We start from the raw sequence: 15581 nt of genomic DNA on the forward strand, positions 1-15581 counted from the left end.
ATTGAGACAAGTTGGGCGCACGAGCACTGGCAAAGGAGAGCAACCTGGGCGAGTGTCAGCAAGTGGGCGGGAGCGTACAACTACATCGAGCACAGCAAATCAGCCACAGGTTTTGTTATCGGGAATTGGTACCTCCTGTTTTACTGTTTCCCTTTTGGTGTTAGCTAAATTACTGTTATTTTACTTCGCAATAGTTAAACCTTTGAACTAGGATACTAGCTACCACGTGTTTCCTTCAAGTTTGATTTGTGTACGTTGTACACTAGCGAGACTTCTCTAGATTGTTGTAGGTGTAGTGGCTGCAGTCTGGGATGATAGAATAAGGGCATGTCCTCGGGTGGGGCAGAGTGTGGGGTGGGGTTCAGGGGGTGGGTCGGGTAGCAGGGTAGGTAGAGGGGGCAAGGGAGCATATAGGTTGAGAATCGGGTCATGGAACATAGGTTCACTAACGAGTAAATCCATAGAGTTGGCGAAAATCCTGCAGAAGAGGAAGATTAATATAGCGTGTGTCCAGGAAACTAGGTGGGTCGGATCGAGGGCGAAAAACGTGGATGGGTATAAGTTGTGGTACTCTGGTGTCCTGAGGGGTAAGAATGGAGTGGGTATCCTGGTAGATAGCCATCTTAGGGAGTCCGTGGTAGAGGTCAGGCGGGTGAATGATAGGCTAATGACTATAAAGTTGGTGGTGGGTGAGGGTACTTTAAATGTCGTTAGCGCGTACGCACCACAAGCAGGCTTGGATGAGGATATTAAAAGGCAATTTTGGGAGGGGTTGGATGAGATTGTTCGTAGTATACCGCCTTCTGAGAGGTTATTCATAGGAGGAGATTTCAATGGTCATATTGGGTTATCTGCAGGTGGGTACACTGAGGTGCATGGCGGATTTGGTTTCGGAGAGCGGAACGGAGGGGGCATTGCGCTGTTGGACTTTGCCAAGGCTTTCGATCTAGTCATTGCAAACTCGAGTTTTACGAAGCGGGATGAACATTTGGTTACTTACCAAAGTTCGGTGGCGAAGACTCAGATTGACTATCTACTCCTCAGGAGATGCGACAGAAGGTTGTGCGAGGACTGCAAGGTTATCCCAGGTGAGACCCTCTCAACGCAGCATAGGCTTTTGGTGATGGACATTTGTATTAGGATAAGGAGGAAGAAGAGGTCAGTACAAGGACGCCCCAGGATTAGGTGGGGCGCCTTAACTAAGGATAAAGCTAAAGAGTTGGAAGGAAGGTTATCGGCAATGGGAGCTTGGAGAAGTAGTGGGGACGCAAACACAATGTGGTCGACGACTGCGGACTGTATAAGAAAGGCGGCGAGAGAGGTGTTAGGGATATCTACGGGACACTATGGTGGACACAAAGGAGATTGGTGGTGGAATGCAGTTGTCCAAGGTAAAGTGGAAGCAAAGAAGGCGGCTTACCTAAGGTTAGTAGGGAGCACTGACGAGGAGGAGAAGAGAGAGAACAGTCAAAGGTATAAGGTAGCTAGGAAGGAGGCGAAGATGGCAGTGACAGAGGCTAAAACGACAGCTTTTGCTCGTCTGTATGAGGAGCTAAGGAACAAAGGTGGGGAGAAGAAGTTATTCCGACTCGCTAAGGCGAGAGAGAGGACAACTCGGGATCTGGACCAAGTGAGGTGCATAAAAGATGATGACGGCAAAGTTTTGATGGGAGATGACCAGATTAAGAGGAGGTGGCAGACCTACTTTCATAAACTTCTAAGTGAAGAAGGGGATCAGGATATTATACTTGGGGAATCGAGGAATGCCGACAGTCACCATGAAGTAAGTAATTGTAGGGACATTGAGATCGATGAAGTCATGGAGGCAATGCGTAAGATGAGAAGGGGCAGAGCTACCGGGCCAGACGAGATTCCGGTTGAACTGTGGAGGTGTGTGGGTCAAGCAGGCTTGGAATGGCTTACTGCATTGTTTAGTGTTATATTCAAGACTAATAGAATGCCTGAAGAGTGGAGGTGGAGTACAATGGTCCCGTTGTATAAGAACAAAGGTGATGTCCAGAGCTGTAACAACTATAGGGGCATCAAATTACTAAGTCATACCATGAAAGTTTGGGAGAGAGTGGTAGAAATGAGAGTGCGAAGGACGGTGTCTATTTCAGACAACCAGTTCGGGTTCATGCCGGGACGATCTACCACAGAAGCTATCCACCTTATTAGGAGGATGGTGGAACAGTACAGAGATAAGAAGAAGGATCTCCACATGGTGTTTATTGATCTGGAGAAAGCGTACGATAAGGTTCCTAGGAAGGTCTTATGGAGCTGCTTAGAGGATAAAGGGGTCCCGAGTAACTATATTAGGGTGATTAAAGACATGTATGATGGAGCTAAGACTCGGGTTAGGACAGTAGGAGGCGACTCTGAACACTTTCCAGTTATTACGGGATTGCACCAAGGGTCTGCGCTCAGCCCATTCCTATTTGCCCTGGTGATGGATGCACTGACTCATCATATTCAAGGGGAGGTTCCATGGTGCATGCTATTTGCTGATGACATTATTCTAATTGACGAGACAAGAGGCGGCGTCAACGAGAGGCTAGAGATTTGGAGACATGCTCTTGAGTCTAAAGGTTTCAAGTTGAGTAGGACGAAGACGGAATACCTCGAGTGCAAATTTGGAGTTGAGTCGACGGAAGCGGGAGTTGAAGTGAGGCTTGACTCTCAAGGCATTCCCAAGAGAGGTAGTTTCAAGTACCTTGGATCGGTTATTCAGGGGATCGGGGAGATTGACGAGGATGTCACACACCGTATAGGGGTGGGGTGGATGAAGTGGAGGTTAGCGTCGGGAGTCTTGTGTGACAAGAAAGTGCCACCGTTACTAAAAGGTAAGTTTTATAGAGCAGTGGTTAGGCCTGCCATGTTGTATGGAACTGAATGTTGGCCGGTAAAGAACTCACACACCCAGAAGATGAAAGTAGCAGAGATGAGGATGTTGAGGTGGATGTGCGGGCATACAAGGATGGATAAGATTAGGAATGCAGATATTCGAGAGAAGGTGGGTGTGGCCCCCATGGAGGACAAGATGCGGGAAGTAAGACTCAGATGGTTTGGGCACATTCAGAGGAGGAGCACTGATGCACCGGTGAGGAGGTGTGAGCGACTGGCTGTAGTGGGCACGCGGAGAGGTAGAGGGAGACCTAAGAAGTATTGGGGAGAGGTGATCAGACAGGACATGACGCGACTTAGGATTACTGAGGACATGACCCTTGATAGGGAATTATGGAGGTCGAGCATTAAGGTTGTAGGTTAGGGGAGAGTGTGAATATTTCTACAGCACAAGTGAGAGAGACTATCTAGTTAGGAGTTAGACTAGGAATGTCAGTGGTCGTCTATTGATGCAGGGCTTTACCTTCTAGTTGTACTATACCAGCCATCTATTTCGTATTTCGTATTTCGTATCCTGTATTTCATATTTCGTATCTCTTATATATTGTTGTTATTTTATTACTCATTTTTATGGTACTAATATATTATCTCCTATTGCTTTTTTTGAGCCGAGGGTCTCCTGGAAACAGCCTCTCTACCCTTCGGAGTAGGGGTAAGGTCTGCGTACATATTACCCTCCCCAGACCCCACTTGTGGGATTATACTGGGTCGTTGTTGTTGTTGTTGTTGTTGTTGTTGTTGTAATGATAATAATTAGTGTCCTAAAATCACTCTAACATATCTTACACTCCCCCCACGTGTCTCTCTCCACATCCCGTCCCCCTCTCCCTCCACATATCTTGCACAAGAGAGTAGCAATTCCAATATTGACAACCATTAAAAGTTTTGAAGCTTTGAATTCGAATTTGGATTTTCAAAAAATATTATTTATTTGAATTGGATGTTGTTGCAAAGAATTGAGAATTCTCCATACGTCTCTCTCTATCTCTCAATCTCTAATTTAAGTAATATAAAGCAAAGGAAAAGAGAGGAGCAATTCCACCATTGACAATCATTAAAAAACTTTGAATTCGAATTTGGGGTTTTAAAAATCATTATTTGTTTGAATTGGGTGTTGTTGCAAATAATTGGAAATATGGTTTGGAGTTTATATCTCAATTTTGAGGGGTTTTGGTGAAGATTAGACTTAGTTTTTGCTGAATTTCAGATTGAAACTCGAAGAAGAAGAAGAAGAAGACATGATATACATTATATTTACGAAATTGTAGTAAAATTGTAGAAAAATTGTATTCTGTTGTTTATATATTTTTCTTTTATTTATTTGACTATTGTATGAAAGTTGAACAATATTGTATAAAAATTGTATTTAAGTTGTATGATATTGTAGTTGTATATAACTGAGTAAAAATAATGTATGAAAATTGTAGATAAATGTAGATAAGTTATATAATATATAATTAGTTGTATGAAATTTGTTTTTATTATATAAATCCCTATTTTTTAGTTGATTTTGGGCCTTGTTTTATTTTTCACTGAGATCCCTACATTTTTAGCTCCTATCTGGTCATAGATTTTAACTTTATTTTTACAAAAAAAAATAGAAATATTATTTATTTATGGAATATGATCATATTTTGGGAAAAATAATTTTAAAATTAAACCATTTTTTTTGTAACATTTTTTCTTCACTCACAAAGCTTCAACTTTTCTGCTAATAAAATGCATGCCGAAACACAACTTTCAACTTCCAAAATTTATTTTTGAAAAACTCCTTATCAAGTTTCAATCAAATTTATGATCAAACGCTAGCTTAGTTTAATTTTTATTGCCCGATTATTTCGCCTTCACACTTTATGAAGAGAGATTTGATTTTAATTATTTTATAATCTATTCCAAATATTTTTTTAATTATATGTTCATTTTACGGGAGATTACTAAAAAAATTTGAAATGAGGAGCTATTTGGGTTAATTCTTTTTTTCCCCAATTCGAATGGTAAATGGCATAAGAGATCCTGGTCGTTTCCCGTACAAATAAACAACCTTTTATCCTCCATTTCTGAGATTTCAACCAGAATTTTTTCCTTGAACTTTTTTTTCATATTTTGTGTGTGAATTCTCTAGAGGCAGATTAAGAACTTGGGGGATTCTATCTATTTCATCTCCCAGCCTTGAAAGAAATTCCTTACTTTTCAATTTCCATGTATTTTCTTTTTACTTTTGATTTGCATGGTCACACAAGTTATTATTTTTTCTAATGGTAATATAACACTAAAGTTAGTATGTAGGCTTGATTGGTTATGAAACGTCTATAAATTTCTCATAGGCAATTTATAACTTATTACAACTATTAGATCAAATTGGCCTTTTGCTAGGAGCTAATTAATTTTGTGGTTTTATCCACATCAATCAAAGTTTTAAAAAGGTAAAGAAAATCAAGAATGTGTTGAACTACTCTAATTAACAATTCATGCTAATGATTTCCCTAATTGTCGGATTAATTCCTAACACGTTAGTTATAATCTCGTTGTAACACTCTATAAGGACTATGAGTTCTGGGCTACCGCAATTATCTCTCGATCAATTACGATAATTTACTAGAAGCATTCTCTCGAACTACTCGGGTTAACAATTTTTGCAACTCAGAATTATCCCACCAAAACTTTGTTATCTCTAACCCTACTTTTAAATTCAAGTAATTAATCTCTTAACTTACCCGAAGGTGGTGGTGTTCAACAACAATCTAATCAAGTATTCTTTTTCAAGCAACACAAGATAACTAAACACGATTAATCAAGAGCTCTTTCAATTAATCACAAGACAACACGTAGTTGAACAATCATAGAGTAAAACGGCTCAATTATATCAAAACAGAATCAAGACTTCATCCAACAATTGGTTCCATCAAACCCAGATGACGAATTTAGCTACTCATACTTATAGATAGAAATTCACTATAGAAAGTTATAATCAACAATGGAATTAAGAAGAAGATGATGAAAACTTTTAAGGAAATTCTCTATCTTCCTCTCGTGTTCTTGCATCCAAAATCTCTCTAAAATAGCTATCTTTCTCTTCTGAGCGAATTAGGCTTCATATAGGTTTAGGTTAGTTGCCTTAGAAATTACATAATTGACCATGGGTTATTGGCTTCCGTCAACTCGTTCGCGGCCGCGGATTTAATCGCGGATTTTGCCCGGTATTCTGCCTTTCACGCTCCATATTGACTCCAAAACACTCTTTAACTTCCTCATAGCTCGAAGTGGCTACTGCAAATCATAAACTCTTAATTAGAGCATTTTGTTATCTTTTAACATTCAAACATTGATAAAGTGCGGCTAAATTAGAGTGTAAATAGTATCTGAATTGCATAATTGTAGCCTACTATCAACACCCCACACTTAAACATTTGTTCGTCCTCGAGCAATCAAACCACACTCTATAGAGGCCTAACTTCCCTGAGCGACTTCCCTAACTCGTCACACCAAGAATTTCCACATAAATTGAGTGCATTAATGTAACATCTACACCTCAAGAGTTGACTCCCGCGAGCCACGCAATATTCCTAACCGGCTTGCTTACTCTAACTCAGAGGTCCAGACTTACCTCTCCTTCATGAATCAAGTGTATGCTCACAATAAAAGAGACTCATTCTGCAATCAATAAAATACATGCACACTGAGGAACTTCAAAATGAACAGAATTCACTCACCCTCAAAAATGACATTCATATGCTACAAAAGATGCACCATAGTCTTCTCCGTAGTGTACTACTCTACTAATCGAGCTCATTCAGTCTATCGGGTAGGAATTTATTTGGTTGTAATGCAGATTGCGGGACAGGTATGATACATTTAGGTATAAGAGTGACTACACCTCCCTAAGCATTTTAATACATATACTTTAACATTCAAAACCCCACATTTATGTCAAACCATAACTCCACCTTCACATCACTATATATTAAATCCATTCTTCTTTAAGTACACTTACATCAAGAGCCACCACTTATCAAGGAATATTTTTCACAACAATCGAACTATTTTTTTCAATTCAAGTGGCTCTTACTTTATCAAAACAGTGCACCTTTCTCCTTATTTTATTAGTTCCACTCAAAACCCAAACCAACTACCCTACACTTTAACTTTTACAAAGTTCATAATTATTCAAGCATTCATGAGAGGTTAAAAGGTTCAAATAGATGGCTAATTCAAACAAATGGGTAAAGCTTGTAGTGTGGTTGCCAAAGAACTGATTACAGGCTCAACGAGGTTAACTACGATACATAACAAATAGGTGGATGAAGTATATATATGGTTCAATAAAGAAATGCCACTACTTCGCTTTGTAGACACACGGGGCAAATTTTAGGCATCAAATGGCGTGCACATAATACAACAATCCTCACACACATATGGCACATGACTCACTCCATATTGAGTCATCAAACACTCTGATTAGGGTACTTAAGCCAATAAGAACACACAGTTTAAGACATTCTTACAAGAGTTAACAGTTGAGCCTAAGCATCACACTAAAATACCCGCTATTCAAGGCATTACAACGTTAAGAGATCCTATTTCTATTTCCACCCATAGCCCACAAGTTCCTAACTAACAATAAAAAAACTAACTACACTCGGTTCAAATGAAACCCTTGGAAAAGAACCGTGGCTTAAAGAAAAACCAAGGGGGAATTGATACACTACTACAAAAGATTTTTTTTTGTGTGTTTTTTTTCTTCTTCGACTTTAGTCCATCAAGAAACTCGTCGAATGATATCCATCGTCGGGACAAGTCGAAAATGATTTATGTAAATAAACTACAAAACTATTCTACATACAACATACAAACAAAGTATCCCCCACCCCACACTTAAAATGATGTCATGCCCTCATGTCATACAAAATAAAGTAATGCGAGGTAAAGGAACTTCCCTGGAAGATCAGTCTTGATCGGAGACATTGTCCATGATTTTCTTCTCTGACTTCGCATTTTGGGTGGCCAAGGCATCAACTCTAGTTCCCAATTTCATGACGGAAGTGCGCAACCCTGCCATTTCCTGTTCTAAGGCTATCATCCGCATACTTCGTCTGACTGCAGATGGTCCTTCAACCGCAGAAACTTCTTCCTATGGGGTGAGGAAGGCCTAACTTCCTCCTGCACTTTTTCGCTCTCCTCTGACACCTTAGAATCATCACTATCAATTGCACTAGGTACCACCGGATGGGCAAAAATCGCTCGCTTTATCTTTGCACGAAAACCCTTCGTGTCTTCGGGCAAAGAGGGGCAGCTGTAAGCACGTGATTTTTGCCCAATATGAGAATTACTCCCAAAAAATTCAAAAATAAAATGATTTTTCTTTGGTGTGCAATTTTGTGATATTTTGAATAATTATTTGTATTTGTCTGTGCATGTTTATTTGCTAAATTAATAAAAAATACAAAAATATGTCGCATTTTGCATGTAGGATTTAATTCTACAATTTGTTAGTAATTAAGTTTGTTTACAAAAAATAAAAATTTACAAAAATAGGCATCGTTTGCATTTTTAGCATTTAATGTCCAAATATACAATTTTATGCTTAATTATTACTTAATTGTGCGTTTATTGTTATTTGGAGTTAATTTGCGCTTTTATAACTTAATTTAGTTATTAATAATAAGTTAAGTATTTTTATAATTTAGTTTTAGAAAAATAAAAGAAGAAAAGAGAGCAAAAATATAAAGAAAGTCGAAATTGGGCGGTCGCCCACCAGTATAATGCAGGAATACATTTATATCTTTTCATTTCTGTTCTAGGTCGCCTACCAGTATAATGCGGGAATATATTTCTGTCTTTTTATTTCATGTTCTAGGTCGCCCACCAGTATAATGCGGGAATACATTTCTGTCTTTTCATTTCTATTCTAGGTCGCCCACCAGTATAATGCGGGCATACATTTCATATTTTTGCATTCAGGCGCCCACCTGTATAACGACAAGAATACTTTTGAGTTTTATACTGCAGATCTTGAAAGCAATAACCCCACCGGAAGGCAGAAGGTTACAACAGGAATCCCTCAGCAGGAAACAATAAAAATCCCCAGCACCGGGAAGCAGAAGGTTGCAACAAGAGGTCCCAGCACAAATTCGAGCGCCTGAGTCAAAAGAAAGAAAAGACGCATTTTGAAAGAAGTGGCATGTGAACATTAAATCATGCCCAGCATAGCAAATCTGATAAAGAGAGTTGTATCCCCAGAGGAACTGCCGAAAAGCTTAATGAAGAAAGCCATGTCCCCAGCGGACCGAACAGAATAATGCAAACTGGTATTCAGAAAAGCAAAGGGCCAGTGTCATCCCCAAAGTCTTGGAAGAAAAGCACCGGAGGAAACACAAGCCGACAAGAAAGCAAGGCAACAAGAACAAGTTACAGTCTAGCCTAGCTTCTTGTTTTCTTTTAAAGCACGGTGTAACAAGGAGATCGGTAAGCAATGGTAATAGCATGCAACAGCAGTAACCTTGCAATCCCACGGTAGTCCCAGCTACCAAAACTTCCCGAACTACATCGACCTGATTCCTGTTTAGCCCAGGATATGTAGGAAACCTCTGAAGCAAAGGTTCAGTCAAATCTTTTTCAAAAAAATGCTTCATACGGAGTACTCGGATGGGCAAAAATCGCTCGCTTTATCTTTGCACGAAAATCCTTCGTGTCTTCGGGCAAAGAGGGGCAGCTGTAAGCACGTGATTTTTGCCCTATATGAGAATTACTCCCAAAAAATTCAAAAAATAAAGTAATTTTTCTTGGTGTGCAATTTTGTGATGTTTTGTGATATTTTGAATAATTATTTGTATTTTTCTGTGCATGTTTATTTGCTAAATTAATAAAAAATACAAAAATATGTCGCATTTTGCATATAGGATTTAATTCTACAATTGTTAGTAATTAAATTTGTTTTACAAAAATTAAAAATTACAAAAATAGGCATCGTTTGCATTTTTAGCATTTAATGTCCAAATATACAATTTTATGCTTAATTATTACTTAATTGTGCGTTAATTGTTATTGGGAGTTAATTTGCGCTTTTATAACTTAATTTAATTCTTAATAATAGTTTAAGTATTTTTATAATTTAGTTTTAGAGAAATAAAAGAAGAAAAGAAAGCAAAAATAAAAAACAAAGGAAAAAGATGACTCTTTAACAAAAGAAACTATAAATAAAAACCTATCAAACGCAGACACCGACTCTAATGGTCATGACATGCACATGTGGCCTATCCTCCGTCGTCAATCGCCTTTCAAGACCTTCAATTGGCAATTCCTCATCTGATTCTCAATCTTATTCGACTTGTAGTGCCCGAAGGATTTTCACTATCAAGCCTCTCTCATTTGGGTTTTTCTCTCAGCTTTCATCGCCTTATGGTGTCTGTAAAGATTTTCACCGATAAGACTCTCTCATTTGTATCACTTTCCAGCTGGGGATTTGGAGTGTTGCCGGTATGACTCTCTCTGCTGGAGATTAGAGTCCTTTTTGCTGTGGAACAGAATGTTATGTTCGCCGGTAAGACTCTCATTTGTCTGACTTGGCATCTTTTGAAGACTGATCAGAAGGTCTTTCTTTGGACCGTAATGTGGGTTTTTGGATAGGGCTAGAAAGAAAGGGTATTAAAGGCTCAAAAAATGCATCAATTTTGGGTTCAAAATTACAACCTTCGGAATTAGATTTATTTACAACAAACGCAACTTTTGCCCCAGTTTCTTGCTTGGGGATATTTTAATTGATTTTTTTTTCATTTTTCAAAACTATGACCGAGCCGTGAAGCGCCTACGTATCCTCTTTGAGGAATCAGGTCAAACGTAGTTCTCAATTCCTCTGTTTTCATTTGACTTTCCTTTGTTTTTTTTTTGTTTTTTATCATTTTTCTTTTCTTTTCTTTTTTTTTTCTTTTTTTTCGCTTTGTTGTTTTCTTTTCTTTCTTTTTTTTCGCTTTGTTATTTTTTTTTTTTTTTCGAACGAGGGGTACGAAAGAAAAACAATAAGGCTCAAAAAGGGTTAACGAAGGATAAAGTGTTTAGGTAGCAGAACAAAATGCCTTCGTCATTCCAGTCTTCAAAACATGCCAAGTGCAAACAATGCAATTAAATATAGATTTATAGTATCTTCCGATGGTGCCGGACTTGACAATTATGTTAAACAATTTATTTTTCCTTTGTCATTTCTAAAGCACCGTTGGGCGACACTCTCACTCTCATGAACGACCCTCATGCCAATTTGGCGAATCTTGCATTTAACGATTTTCTTTATGTTTTACTTGCCCCAGTTCCACATGACTCGGGCTTCAAATAATCTCAAACCGTTCTTATTTCCTTTAAATGTTCTGATTGCCTTTCCGGGGTTTTATGATTAACTTTAAAGACTAGGCCCATTCAATTAAATGAGATATTCCTTTTACAAATTCCTTGCTGATTTCAATTAAAAATTCAATTACTTAATTATGCAAAGTCAGCCTTCCGGCGTCCCTTTCGGGAACATTCGGCTATGTCTTGATAAAACAGCGTCACCCGACTTCTTTATGACAAAATTAAAATTTGACATTTTTTATTTTATTTTATTTTATTTTATTTGTTTTTGGCTATTTTAGCAAAATGGGGGGTTGGACCCGATGAGGGTTGCCTACGTATCTCACATCCACTGAGAATCAAACCCGCGTAATTCGGGCGATCAAGAATAAGTAGATGAACTAACTTTTTTTTTTTTTGAATTTGTGAAAGAACTACTTTAAAAGAAGAAAGGAAGTATTTTTTTTTGGATTTTTGGTTGATTTTCTTTTTAAAAGAAAGACTTCTAAGATGTTTTTTTTTCTGAATTTCATTTGTTTTTTTTTCTTATTCTAAAGAAAAAAAAGAAAATATTTTTCGGAATTTTACCTTTAATAAAAGAAATGCTTCTAAAAATATTTTTTTTGAATTTTGAATTTCTTTTCAATTTTGAAAGAAGAATCAAAATATTTTCGGATTTTTTATTTTATTTTATTATATATATATATATATTTTAAATAATTAAAAAGACTTTCTAAAGAAGTCAATAATGGAAAATATTTTTGGATTTTTTGTTTTGAAAATTTGGGGGCCAAAAAACTTTTCTAGACTTTTGGCAAGACAAATATTTTTGCAACAAATAAAGACATATATATATTTTTTAGAAATAAAAAAAACTTTTGGATTTATATATATATACATATATATATTTGTGACAAATAATGAAAGACTCTTTTTTTTTTTTGCATTTTCATAAACAAATAAAAAAAATAAAAGAAACCATTTTAAAAATACGACTCTTTTTCATTTTCATTTTCATGGCAAGACAAACTATATATTTTTTCTATTTTTTTTTGAAAAACAGAACAACGACTTTTTTTTTTCTTCGCTTTTAATAAAACAAACTAAACATTTTTTCCTCATTTTCTTAAAATTTCGGCAGAGTTTTGACAGTATTTGGGCATTTGGTTTTATTCAAAAATAAACAATCAATTCCCTAACCGCTATTTCCTTTTTTTTTCAATTTCAAAATATTATTCCTGATATTCAAAAGTCGGTCAACACACAAGTCCGAATCAAATAAATGCGCAAGTAGTAGCAAGTAAGATGCATCAGGATGGTCATTTCCATTTTTTGGTACACCTGTCCTAGACAGACCCAACCCCTGTGTTGAGCCTCCAAAGTCAAATGCACGTGATGCAAACAAACGTTCCTACTAGGGATCCGACATGAAGCTGAGTTATTCTAGGTTCATAACCTGGGTATTTGTTCTAGACTGTGTACCCGAGCGGACAACTCGAGTCGAGGAGGGGGCTACGTACCGGGGACCCGCGGGATCGTCCGGCTTTGTAACTTATCCGGCCTCTTTCTTATTTCAGGTATTGACACTAACAGAATAGGGAGTCTCGACCAGCGAGCTTCTCCCCGGAGGTAAGAAGAGAAGGGTTTCGGCACAGTTTATATGTACAGTTCAAATAATATCAAAGCAGTAAAAGCATCATTTAGCACATTAGGCTCAAACATGTAAAAATCAGATAAAACCAAATATAACAATTTATCTAAGCTCGAATTTCTAACCCTGAACCAGTGGTTCAGGGATAAATATTCCCCAGCAGAGTCGCCAGAGCTGTCACACCTCCTTTTTATCGCTCCGCGAGGGGTGAAGGGAGTTTTTTCCAATTAAAGGACAATCGAAACGGGATTTGTTTGTTTGTTTCAGAGTCGCCACTTGGGAGATTTAGGGTGTCCCAAGTCACCAATTTTAATCCCGAATCGAAGAAAAGAATGACTCCATATTATAGTCTGCGTACCAAAAATCCGGATAAGGAATTCTGTTAACCCGGTAGAAGGTGTTAGGCATTCCCGAATTCCGTGGTTCTAGCACGGTCGCTCAACTGTCATATTCAGCTTATTTATCTGATTTAATATATGTTGAACCTCTGTTCAAAATTTAACTTTTAACCGCTTTTATCATTTACTGTTATTTTTATCAAGAATTGCAACATCGTGGAAACACATCTCGAACCACGTCACATCAATGCACCCATGGTTGTGGGCATATTTCAACTCTGTTGAGATTTGGATTTGGGTCACATAAATGTGCACCCGAGTTTAAGAAAATTAAATGATTAAAGGCGCGCCTAAAGCGACTAGCGTATCATTTACTTTGGGTAAGACCGTGGAATTCATTAAACAGTCCATCCCGAATTCTAAATATTCAATTAAACATTTATTGAGGGTCCCACAATTTGGTGCATTTTATTGGGCGAGACTCATCTCATTTTATTTTTTAAAGGACAGTCCTAAAATGCCTACATTTTTCTCTTATTAAATTTGTCTCTACAAAATAAAAGAGAAAATGTCTTAATTTATTTACATGCTACTACCTAGTTACATTATACTAGGTATGTTCTCAGTTTGTCAAAATTTAAAAAAAACTTAGCAATCTAATTTTAATCCTAGACCATTTACATGCTAAAATTAACCAATATTATTTAACTAAACAATATTCCTACCGAGTTCCTAAATGACCTATTCGTTTGATTTTTTTGACTAGGCGGAGTTACTACACCATTTATTTATTTTTAGGGCAATATATAGATAGTTCATCCGTTAAGCTATCGTCGGATGTTCCACTGTATATATTAAATAGCTACATGATTCTGATTTTTGCAAGCTAAATAATTTATACATACAAATAAAATTCAGAATATAATTAAATTAAATTTAGAATTTCAACTCTTCATTTTCGTATTCATGCTTCATATTTCGGTTTACAATAACCAGCGTGTCAGTTGTGTACCTGATATTGGAAGCAAAAGAAAAGGGAGATCAGCAGAAATTCAGTAGCATAAAACAACAGCAACCCCAGCAACCAGTAACAACCCAGTAACAGACCGGTGAAGTAGTAATCCCAAAACAAATGCTTTCAACTTTTATGAAACAAAAACAATTAATGCTGATTTCAATCAATGAAAGAAAGCAGAAGATTTTTTAGTTTTTTTTTATTTGAAAGTTTGAATATTTTTCGGAATTTTTTTCTCTCTTAAATATTCAGTTTTTTTTTCTCTCTGTTTGTGTTTTTCTGTTCTGTCTCTTTTTATTCTCTTATTTCAGATTCCTCTCTGTTCTTTTTCTTCTGTCCTCCCATGTTGTGTTCAAGACTTCCTATATATAATCTCAACCCTTTAATCAATTAAAATCAATCACTTTCCCCTACCAAACCCATTATCTTCCCACTCATCCCGGGCATATTTTAACTCTATTGAGATTTGGATTTGGGTCACATAAATGTGCACCCGAGTTTAAGAAAATTAAATTATTAAAGGCGTGCCTAAAGCGACTAATTTTAATCCTAGATCATTTACATGCTAAAATTAACCAATATTATTTAACTAAACAATATTCCTACCGAGTTCCTAAATGGCCTATTCGTTTGATTTTTTTTACTAGGCGGAGTTACTACACCATTTATTTATTTTTAGGGCAATATATAGATAGTTCATCCGTTAAGCTATCGTCGGATGTTCCACTGTATATATTAAATAGCTACATGATTCTGATTTTTTGCAAGCTAAATAATTTATACATACAAATAAAATTCAGAATATAATTAAATTAAATTTAGAGTTTCAACTCTTCATTTTCGTATTCATGCTTCATATTTCGGTTTACAATAACCAGCGTGTCAATTGTGTACCTGATATCGGAAGCAAAATAAAATGAAGATGAGAATCAGCAGCAGTAATAACAGTACAACACAGCAACAACAGCCCAGCAACAGTAACAACCCAGTAACAGACCGGTGGAGTAGTAATCCCAAAACAAATGCTTCCAACTTTTATGAAACAAAAACAATTAATGCTGATTTCAAACAATGAAAGAAAGCAGAAGATTTTTTAGTTTTTTTTATTTGAAAGTTTGAATATTTTTCGGAATTTTTCTCTCTTAAATATTCAGTTTTTTTTTCTCTCTGTTTGTGTTTTTCTGTTCTGTCTCTTTTTATTCTCTTATTTCAGATTCCTCTCTGTTCTTTTTCTTCTGTCCTCCCGTGTTGTGTTCAAGACTTCCTATATATAATCCCAACCCTTTAATCAATTAAAATCAATCCCTTTCCCCTACCAAACCCATTATCTTCCCACTCATCCCCATTACACTAAATA

Source organism: Nicotiana sylvestris, chromosome 3 (assembly GCF_000393655.2).
Source record: "Nicotiana sylvestris chromosome 3, ASM39365v2, whole genome shotgun sequence".
NCBI lineage: Eukaryota > Viridiplantae > Streptophyta > Magnoliopsida > Solanales > Solanaceae > Nicotiana > Nicotiana sylvestris.